Below are 13,766 nucleotides of genomic sequence, written 5' to 3' on the forward strand. Positions count from 1 at the left end.
AGTTTTGATAGACTTCACATTGTCTGACCCCTTCAACATCTCTAACGACACCAGACAAGGTTGTCCACTCTCCCCAATAATATTTACACTCCTTATTGAACCCCTAGCATCCAAACTCACAGAAGACCGATCTCTCTCAGGAATCACGCATCTCAATGTAGAACACAAAATTAGCCTATTTGCAGACGATATCATACTGATGGTAACCAACCCAAAAACATCCCTTAAAACGATTCGCTCACACCTCCATGACTACTCGATAGTATCATACTATAAACTCAACAAACCCAAATCCTCCATACCAAACCTTCACATTCCACCGCATCTCCAAACCCTACTAGCGACCAAATTCCCCTTCTCATGGGAAACAAACCACATATATAATAAAATATCTTGCTAAAAAAGAGATTTATATCAAAGTAGATTGTTTAAAGAAAAAATCCCACCAATTGGTAGGGATACCGGACTGCCCATCATGATGGTACATGTTAATATGCCACACAAAAAACAAACAACAAAAATTATTGCTCACCAAGTAAGGAGACACAGGAAGCTGCTGTGAAAAACAGAGCCACCAGATCCCTAGTAGGCAGAAATGTAGTGAGCCTCAATTGGTATAAGTTGCATCCAAATAGTTATCTAAGAATAAGATCAAATCAAACCATGTATACATTGAGAGATTATCCATAGTCACAACTAGTTCTCTTTAGCAAAAACACAAAAGCAAATGCAATGCTCACCAGGTCATGAGAGTGATACAGAGATCACCTTAAGACCAAGAAACCGAAGACCAAGTGTAGCATTATTTTCGGCGCATGCCGCCTTCTCCAGGCTGAGGACACAGGTGTACCAATTACTCTCTAATGGGAGAACCACCCATTTCTAGTTCTATTTAATGAGTAGAATATTACATTTGGTCTTTGGTTTCTTGGTCTTAAGGCAGTCTCTGTATCACTCTGATGACCTGGTGAGCATTGCGTTTGCTTTTGTGTTTTTGCTAAAGAGAACTATTTGTGACTATGGATAATCTCTCAATGCATATACGGTTTGATTTGATCTTGTTCATAGATAACTATTTGGTTGCAACTTATACCAATTGAGGCTCACTACAGGGATGCCTACTAGGGATCTGGTAGCTCTGTTTTTCACAGCAGCTTCTTGTGTCTTCTTACAGACTTGATGAGCAATAATTTTGTTTGTTTTTTGTGTGGCATATTAACATGTAACATCATGATGAGCAGTCCGGCATCCCTACCATTTGGAGGGAGTTTTTCTTTAAACAATCTGCAATGATATAAATCTCTTTTTAGCAAGATATTTTATATCCTAACATTTTGTTACCCTGAGATCAGAATATCTTTATATTCCCATATTTATATGGCATTGATAACGTCTAGTTCATTATGTCACCATGGGCAATTGTTGCTAATTGCATGTACAATTTCTTTATTTTCATTACAGTCTCACATGCTTTTTCGGTCTCTGCCCTATGGGATCTATTATATCTCCATCTATTGAAGGAAATAGTATCTCAACCTTCCACTTTATTGCTTTGAGTTGTCACATTTATCATCAAGTAAAATCCCATCTATTTTGCATATTGGCCTGATTTCGACACGGTCAGTTCCATTTTCTATTTTTTATGGATCATTTTGAATGCATTCTGCATCAGGTCTATTCAATTAGTTTGATTTACTTTTTGAATCTAATTAATTTAATTTTTTACACTACCTACAGTCCAATTAGGGAGTTATTTGGTGCTTCCTAGTTGCCTTTGGTTCCTGGTGATTTACATCTGACCACTCTTGCTTTCTTGGATGGTACATTCCACCAGGACCTGAATCCATGTGTCTAATCCCAGATGTCATCCATTCTATAAATGCTCTAACATGTTTTTGTAAGTATTATCTTTGTTTATGAGACAAAAATTCCATTGACCAATTGTTTATTTTTGGTATATTCACCTGTTACTGTTTACATGTTTACCAGAAACTTTCCTTGTCTTTATGTCCCCCTGAAGATCTAAAATGTGGAATGATCAAAAAGAATCAGGGTAATTTTCTATTCCTTCCTGAGTTGTCTTTGACCTTGTGAAGAAAGTTTTTTGTAAGAATATTGTCAAAGCGATGTTCCTTAAAAATGTATGTATTGTATACAAAATATGTGTATGTAAAAAAGCTGACAATTCTTTTACAAAAATGTTCTCTTGGATATACGTGTAATATCTCATTGCTGCAATAAAGTCTCACTGGGGGGTCTTTTGGTACATGTATTCATTCAGGGACGAGCAGCCAGATACACGACCTTTTCGTTGCAATCAGAATTAAAGTATTGTTTACTGACTGAGCCTAATTTCTCCCTATGAATTATAATTTTTTTTTTCTCAGATTTACCTAAGCTTTCCTTACTACAGCTTCCAATTTACTGCTACTACAGGGTAGATTTACTAAACTAGTGCATTTAATGTTTGCCTGTTATCCAATATTACATATGATTATCTAAGAGGGTCAAAATGCAGTTGTTTTGACTTTGTTCAGTAGACCACATATTTTCCATGAAAGAACCTTGACTGAAGACAAAGTGATGAAATATTAAATATATATATATATATATTTTTTTTTATTTATTTATTTTTTTCCTTCTGTTTAACCATAAAGACAGAACCTGATGGATTATTCAAAGTTTAGAAACAGAGTTCCAAATTTTAATTTAACACTGTATTGTAAGAGTATACAAATGTACTTTTCAAGACAAGCAGTGTACTGTATACCCCACTATTATTAAACAATCAAATTACAGATGAGACAGACAACCACTTAGAAGCAAAAACTGATGAAGTAACAGTTAAGATTTCCACACACTAGCTCCAATTCAAGATAATCCCTCTGCCTCATTTTTCTGACATTTCTCTTTTGACCTAATTATAGCCAAGGAAGTTGCTAAATTACAGTCTAGCTCTAGCTGAAGCACTTGTTCACTTGACCCTGCTCTCTCACAACTTTTCTTCTCCACATCCACATCATTAATGAAAACATTTATGCTTCAATTTAATTTATTTTTCCAGTGGCACTTTCATGTCTTTACTCAAAAACCTGTTTTAACCAATCACACTCCAAAGACATAGAAGCTTCTCACACTGCCTATTTTGACAGTCTATGACCTATTTCTTTATATCACTTCCTTTTTAATCTCCTGGAATGACTATTAACTCAACTCACCTTTGGAAATCCTGTACAAAATCAAAGAAAAACTATCTTCAGCTCTTTACTGAAACTTACAATAATTTAAAATGATGATTATATTGATGATGATAATAATAATTACATTTTAAAGTCCAAATTTGAAAAATGCCATTGCAGAATTCATGAATCCCTCAGGAACGTCATGTGACAGATGGCCTTTGTTTATTGTGTGTACTAGATGGACTTTTTCAACCTAATTAACTATGTATCTAACTTCAAACTATAGCATTTTTAAGTACAGGTCCTGAGAAGTTACTAAACCAGAAACAATTTTTCACATTTCAACCAGGTCTACAGGGTATTATTGAATTGCATTGTAAAATAACCAAATGTGTTGATTTTGTAAAAGAAATCTACTGTTCGTAATTTCCACCTATATATATATATATATATATATATATATATATATACATATATATTTATAATATATTTATATGTCGTTTTAATATGCAGTAAATACTATATATATATATATATATATATATATATAAATATAATTTTTGTTATAGTATTGTCGTATTGTGCTCCTTCAAAACAACCACACCGTCTTTTGCCGGAGTTTCCTGTATTTCTCCTGCTGTTACGTGTGGATTTTTCTTTGTGTCTCAAACAAGTCTTCTGGCATTTGTGGCTGCAATCTTTCTCGAATAAATAATACTTTAACTGTATATCACCAAAGATATGATATTACGTATTATCTACTAGTGCAATAACCTTATTATGTGCACATCATATACAGGTGAAACTCGAAAAATTAAAATATTGTGCAAAAGTTCATTTATTTCAGTAATGCAACTTAAAAGGTGAAACTAATATATGAGATAGACTCATTACATGCAAAGCAAGATAGTTCAAGCTGTGATTTGTCATAATTGTGATGATTATGGCTTACAGCTCATGAAAACCCCAAATCCACAATCTCAGAAAATTTCAATATTACATGCAATCAATAAAACAAGGATTGTACATAGAACAATATCGGACCTCTGAAAAGTATAAGCATGCATATGTACTCAGTACTTGGTTTGGGCCCCTTTTGCAGCAATTACTGCCTCAATGCAGCGTGGCATGGAAGCTATCAGCCTGTGGCACTGCTGAGGTGTTATGGAAGACCAGGATGCTTCCATAGCGGCCTTCAGCTCTTCTGCATTGTTCGGTCTCATGTCTCTCATCTTTCTCTTGGAAATGCTCAATAGATTCTCTATGGGGTTCAGGTCAGGCGAGTTTGCTGGCCGATCAAGCACAGTAATCCCACGGTCATTGAACCAGGTTTTGGTGCTTTTGGCAGTGTGGGCAGGTGCCAAGTCCTGCTGGAAAATGAAGTCAGCATCCCCATAAAGCTCGTCTGCGGAAGGAAGCATGAAGTGCTCCAAAATCTCCTCATAGACGGCTGCGTTGACCCTGGACTTAATGAAGCACAGTGGACCAACACCAGCAGATGACATGGCTCCCCAAATCAACACAGACTGTGGAAACTTCACACTGGACTTCAAGCATCTTGCAGGGTGTGCCTCTCCATTCTTCCTCCATACTCTGGGTTCTTGGTTTCCAAATGAGATGCAAAAGTTGCTCTCATCAGAAAAGAGGACTTTGGACCACTGAGCAACAGGCCAGGTCTGTTTTTCTTTAGCCAGGTAAGACGCTTCTGACGTTTTTGTTGTTCAGGAGCGGCTTGACAAGAGGAATACGACATTTGAAGCCCATGTACAGGATCCTTCTGTGTGTGGTGGCTCTTGACGCACTGATTCCAGCCTCAGTCCACTCCTTGTGAAAGTCCCCAACATTTTTGAATGGTCTTTTCCTGACAATCCTCTCCAGGCTGCGGTCATCCCTGCTGCTTGTGCACCCTTTTCCCTTCCACATAATTTTCTATTAATGTGCTTTGATACAGCACTTTGGGAACATCCAACTTCTTTTGCAATTACCTTTTGAGGCTTTCCCTCCTTATGGAGGGTGTCAATGATGGTTTTCTGCACAACTGTCAGGTCGGCAGTCTTTCCCATGATTGTGATTGCTACTGAACAAGACTGAGAGACCATTTAAAGGCTCAGGAACCCTTTGCAGGTGTTATGGCTTAATTAGCTGATTAGAGTGGGACACTTTGAGCCTAGAATATTGCACCTCTTCACAATATTCTAATTTTCTGAGATCGTGGATTTGGGGTTTTCATGAGCTATAAGCCATAATCATCCCAATTATGACAAATCACGGCTTGAACTATCTTGCTTTGCATGTAATGAGTCTATCTCATATATTAGTTTCACCCTTTAAGTTGCATTACTGAAATAAATGAACTTTCGCACTATATTCTAATTTTTCGAGTTTCACCTGTGTGTATGTATATATATATATATATATATATATATATATATATAATATATACACATACATACACACAATGTATAAATCCTTGTGCCATATACACCATATAAAAACTAGTGGGAACATTCAGCCCCAAAGAAACATTATTTCATACTGTCCGAATTAGTGCCAAAAAGTGCTCGTGCTCCAAACAATTGAAGTGTTCCACTTGACAGTACAGTGAGCACCCCCCCTCCTGAACCATAGCATGCCACATGCCCTTAACATGGGGGGTGCTTTGGGGCAGTGGGGTTCCCCCCAAAGCACCTTGTCCCCATGTGGATGGGGACAAGAACCTCTTCCCCACAACTATGGGCTGTGGTTGTGGGGGTCTGCAGGTGGGGGGCTTATCATAATCTGGAAACCCCCTTTAACAAGGGGGGCTCAAGATCCCGCCCCCCCATGTGAATGATTATGCAGTACATGGTACTGCTACCCATTCACAAAAAAAGCGTAGTTTAAAAAAGACAGGAGACCGTCTTTGACAAGTCCTTTATTAAAAATAAAAATTAAAAAATGTCCCCCAAAGTAGATCCAATGTCAATCACGATGAACGCTGCCGCTACCCGAAACAAAAAAAAGCTCTACTTGTGATGCTGGCTCCTGTCATCTGACAGCTGCGCAGCGATGACAGTTCTTAAATGCTGTCATGACATCACTCCACCCCCTTGTGATGTCATACTGTGCTGTCATTGGCCAAAGCATTGCACCTGACCTGTGGGGGCCATGGCAGAGCACAGTGCATTGTGGGGCTTGTTGGGTGAGCAGCCCGCCAAACACCCGTATCGCTCATGTGTTCAGCAAACACACAAACAATAAATGTTCGAGTTAAACTTAGGTTTGACTCGAACATTCAGCCCAACACTATTGCTTACCAGGCACTTTTACCCCCTTTGTGCCCAGACAAATTTTCACCTTTCAGCGCTGTTGCACTTTAAATGACAATTGTGCAGTCATGCAACATTGTGCCCATATGAAATTTTTATAGTTTTTTTTCACACAAATAGAGATTTCTTTTGGTGGTAATTAATCACCATTGCGTTTTTTATTGTTTGCACTATAAAGGAAAAAAGACCAAACATGTTTTAAAAAATGTATTTTTCTTTGTTTCTGTTATAACATTTTGCAAATAAATAATCTTTCTACACAAATTTAAGCAAAAATTTATTCTGCTACAGCTTTGGTGAAAATAACCCAAATCAGTGTTTTTATTTAGTTGACAGGAAAGTTATAGACTCCACATGGTATATATCTAAAAATTGATAAATCCTGATGTACTGACGGCCTATTTAATTTCTTAAGGCCCAAAAATGGTGGAACAGTACAAATACCCCCAAAATGACCACTTTTCAGAAAGTAGTCTGAGGTATTTAGTAAGAGGTATGGCAAGATTTTTGAAGTTATAATTTTGTGGAAAATTAAGAAATAAAATAAAAATATTTCACTTTTTTTTTTTACATACTGTCACCAATGCAGTACAGCATCATCATATAAATAGTGTGGTGGTGACAGGGACACTGACTGGCAACATGACATAAAAAAAAAAAAAAAGATAATTAAAAATAAAAAAAATAAAAAAATTTGTATTACATTTTTTTTTTCATTTCTTTTACAATTTGTTTCTACTCCTGTGACCAGAGCAATACAATGTTACCATAATAACGTACTACTCTGGGCAAGTGATCAGGATTTTTTTTTTTTTACACATTATGATCACTTACCGTATTTTTCGCTCCATAAGACACACTTTTTTCCCCTCAAAAAAGGGGGGAAAATGTCAGTGCGTCTTATGGAGCAAATATGGAGCTGCTGGTTCGGTATTTCCACCACCGCCGTGTCAGAATACCGGGCCAGCTGCTCAGCTCTGCAGCAGGACCTTACCTGTTCCTCGCTCTATCGCCACGCAGTCTTCCCGCGCCGGCTTCTTTAGTGTGGGCTCTCGGCTTGACAGCCGGGTGCCCAGTACACATGCGCGAGCTGCACTTTGTGAATGGTACGGCGTCTTCTGGGACACATGACAGGTCCCAGAAAACGGCAGACCAATCACAAAGCGCAGCGCTTCTCGTGCATGCGCACTGGACAACCGGCTGTAAGCCGGGTGCCCACACTAAAGGGAGGACAACTCCGCGGAAGTGAGAGCGGGTACCTATCAAAGTCAGGTACCCGCTCCCCCTCCCTCCCCAAAGGTCAGCAGTCATCTCCTGTACTGTCCGCAGTCTCTGGTCATCTCCTGCAGTGTCCGCAGTCTGTGGTCATCTCCTGCAGTGTCCGCAGTCTGTGGTCATCTCTTGTACTGTCCTCAGTCTCTGGTCATCCCCTGTACTATGTCCGCAGTCTGTGGTCATCTCTTGTACTGTCCTCAGTCTGTGGTCATCCCCTGTACTATGTCCGCAGTGTCTTGGTCATCCCCTATACTGTCCGCAGTGTCTTGGTCATCCCTTATACTGTCTGCGGACAGTATAGGGGATGACCAGAGACTGCGGACAGTATAAGGGATGACCAGAGACTGCGGACTCTGGTCATCTCCTGTACGGTCCGCTGTCTCTGATCATCTCCTGTACTGTGTCCACAGTCTCTGGTCCATCTCCTGTACTGTGTCCGCTGTCTCTGGTCCATCTCCTGTACTGTGTCCGCTGTCTCTGGTCCATCTCCTGTACTGTGTCCGCAGTCTCTGGTCCATCTCCTGTACTGTGTCCGCAGTCTCTGGTCATCTCCTGTACTGTGTCCGCAGTCTCTGGTCATCTCCTGTACTGTGTCCGCAGTCTCTGGTCATCTCCTGTACTGTGTCCGTAGTCTCTGGTCATCTCCTGTACTATGTCTGCAGTCTCTGGTCATCTCCTGTACTATGTCCGCAGTCTCTGGTCATCTCCTGTACTGTGTCTGCAGTCCATTGGTTCAGAATATTTTTTATCTTGTTTTCTGCTTCTAAAACCTAGGTGCGTCTTATGGTCAGGTGCGTCTTATGGAGCGAAAAATACGGTATATCAAACAAATTACATTTGTATAAGCAAGCATTTTTACTGAATGAAACTGATTAATTCAGTAGTTTTTGTGATCAGCTGTGATTGGCCATAACTGATCACATGCTACAGATGGGCTTTAATTTGCCCAGTCTGTACATGAGATTGTGACCAATCACAGCTCGCAGCACAGTTGTGAGTAGTGAATGGCATGAAAGGAAGCCATTCATTGTTTACAACTGTCATGTGATCTTCTGTGATTGGTCACAGCGATCACGTGACACTGGCAATAGGCCAGTGTAGTGATCTGCCATTGGCCGTGTCCCTTGTACACAGCCCATGGGGCACACATGAGGCACGATCCTGGGAGGACATTATATGACATCCTCCCAGAATAATAGGGTTCCAGTTTGGCCTTCAATTGTACAATAGGCCAGGAGGGAAGAAGTTGAACTGACAGTCTTGGTTTCAGAGAGCTTCCTGCTGCTTCCTGTTAGTTCGAGGCATGCTCACACCATCGCTTTTCCAGCCGTTTCTCACTGCTACTCTGAAAGTGATTTCTCACAGAGAGTTTCCTCTACAGGGATGATGAAAAAAAAGGATAAAACCTATAACAGAGAGGCAGAGCTGATGGCATTCATAAAATGTCAAAGAAGGAAGCCATGAAGGCTAAGACTCAAATGAAGTTTCATCAGATGAGGCATCATATTTCTTCTACACATGGGTGGCACCTGAATGTCAGTAAAGAAGACCAATCTTCAGATCCAGATTCAGTACCAGAAATACGTTGCTTTGAATTCACACAAGATGCCTCTATAGTGACAGTAGTAAAAGAAGCCATCAAGCTGCAGGAGGAAGTTTCACTGCAAAGAAAATTGAGGAGGTAGTATCCTGGTCTTTAACCTCTTCAATACCGGGCACTTTTACCCCGTTCCTGTCCAGGCCAATTTTCAGGTTTCAGCGCTCTCACACTCTGAATGACAATTGCGCGGTCATACAACATTGTACCCAAACTAAAATGTTATTTTCTTCACACAACTAGAGCTTTCTTTTGGTGGTATTTAATCACTGCCGGGGTTTTTATTTTTTGCTAAATTAACAAAAAAAGACCGAAAATTAAAAAAAAAACAAAACACATTTTTCTTTGTTTCTGTTATAAAAGTTTGTAAATAAATAATTGTTCTTCATAAATTTAGGCCGAGATGTATTCTGCTACATGTCTTTGATGAAAATAACCCAAATTAGGATGTATTTTTTAGTTTGTAGGAAAGTTATAGAGTTCACAAACTATGGTATAGATCTGAATATTGATCAATCCTGAAGTACTGACAGCCAATCTAATTTCTTGAGGTCCAAGAATGTCAGAACAGTACAGATATCCCCCAAATGACTCCTTTTTGCAGAGTAGACAGTCCGACGTACTTCTTAAGAGGCATGGCGAGTTTTCTGAAGTTGTATTTTTTTGTCATAATTTTTCGGAAAATTAAAAAATTAAAAAAATGATTTTCATGGTAACATTGTACTACTTTGGGGAAGTGATCAGTATTTTTTTTTTTTTTTTTACACAATTTTCTTATAGCAAAGAATTACTTTGCTATAAGCAAGCATTTACCTGAATGACATCGATTCATTCAGTTTTTGTTTTTTTTGTGCTTAGCTATGATTTGGCCACGGCTAATCACATAACACAGCTGGGCTGTGATTGGCCCAGCTTGTGCATGTGGTCTCTGTGACCATTCACAGCTAGATACACTAGTATACAATGGATGGCACGAATGAAGCCATCCATTGTATACAACTGTCATGTGACCTGCTGTGATTGGTCACAGCAGGTCACATGGTACCGGAAACAGGGCCGGTACTCAGATCTGTCATCGCCCGTGTCCGAGGTACACGGCCGGTGACAGATCGCACCGCTGCGCGGCTCTGCAGGCGTGAAAACTGTGCATGCTCAAAAGGACGCCATATGGCGTCCACCCGGAAAGGTGAGGGATTTTGCCGGCCGCCATTCGGCCATAGGCCGGGCGGGAAGAGGTTAATAACTTGCCGTCTGCCTGCTGTTTATAAACAGCAGGGCGGTGGCAGTCCAGGGGCGGGTTACCGTTCACAAACGGCACCCGCCTTTTTTAGCTGTGCGCGCGATCCAGTGCCCTCTGTGTCCTCCGGACACAGTGAAACAACGATCATCGGACGGGACCTCTGTACGAGGTCCCGATCATGTGATCACTGATTGGCCAATCAGTGATCACATGCAAAGTAATAAGCAAGATGTCACTTGTGACATCATTGCTTACTACGTGTGAAATCTGTGAATGATCACAGAGGTCACATGGTATAAGGCTATTCACAACAGCCTTGTACCATGTGACAAGCTGTGACCAATCACAGCTCACTCAGTACTTCTCAATGAGTGCAAGAATGCAGACAGAGAGAAAGAGAAATGATTGCTTTTACATCCTATATAGTGACACTGTACTGCTAGGGTGACAGTATGTAAAAAAAAAAATAAAAATAAAAAATAATATAAAAAAATAAAATAAAAATGTAAAAAAAAAATGTTTTAAATTATAATTTTTGGTTATAAACTAATTTGGATTTTTTTTTTTACTAAAAAAATAACGGAATAAATTTTGACCAAGATTTATGATGAAATATTATTTATTTGCAAATAAAACACTTTTTTTCAAAATTTTTGGACATTTTCATTTACATAGCAAAAAAATAAAAATCCCAGTGGTGAATAAATACCACCAAAATAAAGCTTTATCTATCTCAAAAAAATTGCAAAAAATTCATATGGGTAAAGTATTGCATGACCGCGCAATTGTCAGTCAAAGTGTGATAGCGCTGAAAGCTGAAAATTACCCTGGACAGGAAGGGGGTAAAAGTGTCCAGACAGGAAGTGGTTAAAGAAGTTTCTGCACTTTCTATATTGTATCATATTTGACAAAGATGTGGTAGTTTGGGAAGCACTACTGACGTTGAATGCTTCATTGCAGAGACTAGCTCATCATATCATCTTGCCATTGGAGGTCTCTGTATCTTTTAAAGATACTATGGTTTATGGTTTAAACATGTTTTTGTTCACTTCCTTTTCAGTGAAGTTTCTGTTTGGTAAAACCCTGAAGGATGTCATTCACAGGGTTTCAGTTGGTAAATCAGATTTAATTCTGAATTCATTAGTGACAGCGTTGTTGTTCAAACAAAAGCACTAGACATGAATTTAGAGAAGCAAACGTATACAGGCAGGCTATATGAAGGTGTACCCTTTCTTGTTCCATCAGTGGGGGCAGGGTTAGCTTATTTTGGGTGAGGTCTCAACAGAGATAGTGTCCGACAAATACATTCTGGATGTGACTGACATAGGTTACTAGCTGAATTTCATCAAGTGACCACCACAAGCTTACTTTATAGAGACACAATGTCAAGTTTCTCAAGAGACATGTACCTACTTACAGACTGATATAAAAGAATTGCAAGTGTCACAACCAACCATCCACTTGTTCAGAAAAGGGGTACAGGAATATATTCCTTGTTGTTTCTTGTAGAAGAAGGCATTAGATCAGCCTTAGGTCTTAAGATTGTAAATTTCTTCATAGATACATTCAAGACAGAATCCTTAGAAAACATAATTCAGTAGCAAAAAAGGAAGAATTGTTGGCCCTGTCAGGTTCATATTTGCATGTTCTTGTGAATCTAGCTCATTAATGCTTCCTCAGATTTGTGGTTGGCATGCTCATTTTCAATTTCAATCCCTTCTGTTTGGGCTATGAACAGTCCCCAAAAACCTCAGAAATATTTTCAACAGTCATTGTATCATTGTGCTTATAAGTGCCAAGAGAGTACAGATCATCCATTACCTGGAAGGTTTAAGAGAGAGATGGTAATTGCTCACCTGTCTCTTGCATGTGAAATCTTATCTGACTTTGGCTGGCTCATCAGTGCACATAAAAGTAATTTTCATTCAACTCAAGCACTGGAATTTCTAGGAGTTTTTTTTCCACAGTGCAAGATTCTTGAAATCTAGGGGATGATCGGAGATTCTCTAACAGCAAGAGGGTTCATGCTGTTTCTTAGCCTGCCATTATCTACTATTCAGGAGGTTCCAAGGGCCAGGTAGTGATGAAGAGAATTTTAATTTCATTTCCCTTACCAGATGTATCATAATTAGCTATTCCAGGGCATGATCCTGCCTCAGCTGATAACTCAAGTGGTGGCTCAATCCAAGCAATCTCTCATTGGGCTATCATCTTCAACCCTTCACTAACCATTCATACAGATGGCAGTCAGAAAGCTACAGCAAGTAATGGCTACAGCAATTTTGCAAAAACTCCAGTGGACCATCAACAAAATCACCACGCTGGTATAAGTCAAAATAACCACATAAAAAACTCCATGGCTCAGCATCACAGATTGCATTGATTTTTTTTATCAGTGCTTATACTCACAAAGGGAGACATAGACAGGCATTTACACTAAAAATGTGGTGCTGCTGAGTGTTCGGAGTACACAAGGATGTCAAAGGTAAGCTCCACCCAACTGTTCTTCAGGGAATCCCTGCAATATACACTGCTCAAAAAGAATTAAAGGAACACTTTTTAATCAGAGTATAGCATCAAGTTATTTAAACTCCTGGGATACTGATATGGTCAGTTAAGTATCAGAGGGGGTTTTTTAATCAGTTTGCTGTGTCTCCCAGCATAGTATCAAGAGCATGGAGGAGATTCCAGGGGACAGGCTGTAGGAGAGCTGGACAGGGCCATAGAAGGTCCTTAACCCATCAGCAGGACCAGTATCTGCTCCTTTGTGCAAAGGAGGAACAGGATGAGCATTACCAGAGCTCTACAAGATGACCTCCACTGGTGTGAATGTCTCTGACCAAACAATCAGAAACAGATTTCATGAGGATGGCCTGAGGGCCCAACGTCCTCTAGTAGGCCCTGTGCTCACTGCCTGGCACCATAGAGCTCAATTGGCATTTGCCATTGAACACCAGAATTGGTAGGTCTGCCACTGGCACCCTGTGCTTTTCACAGATGAGAGTAGGTTTACCCTGAGTATATGTGACAGACATTAAAGGGTCTGGAGGAGCCATGGAGAATGTTATGCTACCTTTAACATCATTCAGCATGACCATTTTGGTGGTAAGTTAGTGATGATCTAGGTAGAGATATCCATGGAGGGACGCACAGACCTCTACAGG

Source organism: Staurois parvus, unplaced genomic scaffold, assembly GCF_062004578.1.
Source record: "Staurois parvus isolate SC_StPar_1 unplaced genomic scaffold, SC_StPar_1.0 ptg000153l, whole genome shotgun sequence".
Classification (NCBI taxonomy): domain Eukaryota; kingdom Metazoa; phylum Chordata; class Amphibia; order Anura; family Ranidae; genus Staurois; species Staurois parvus.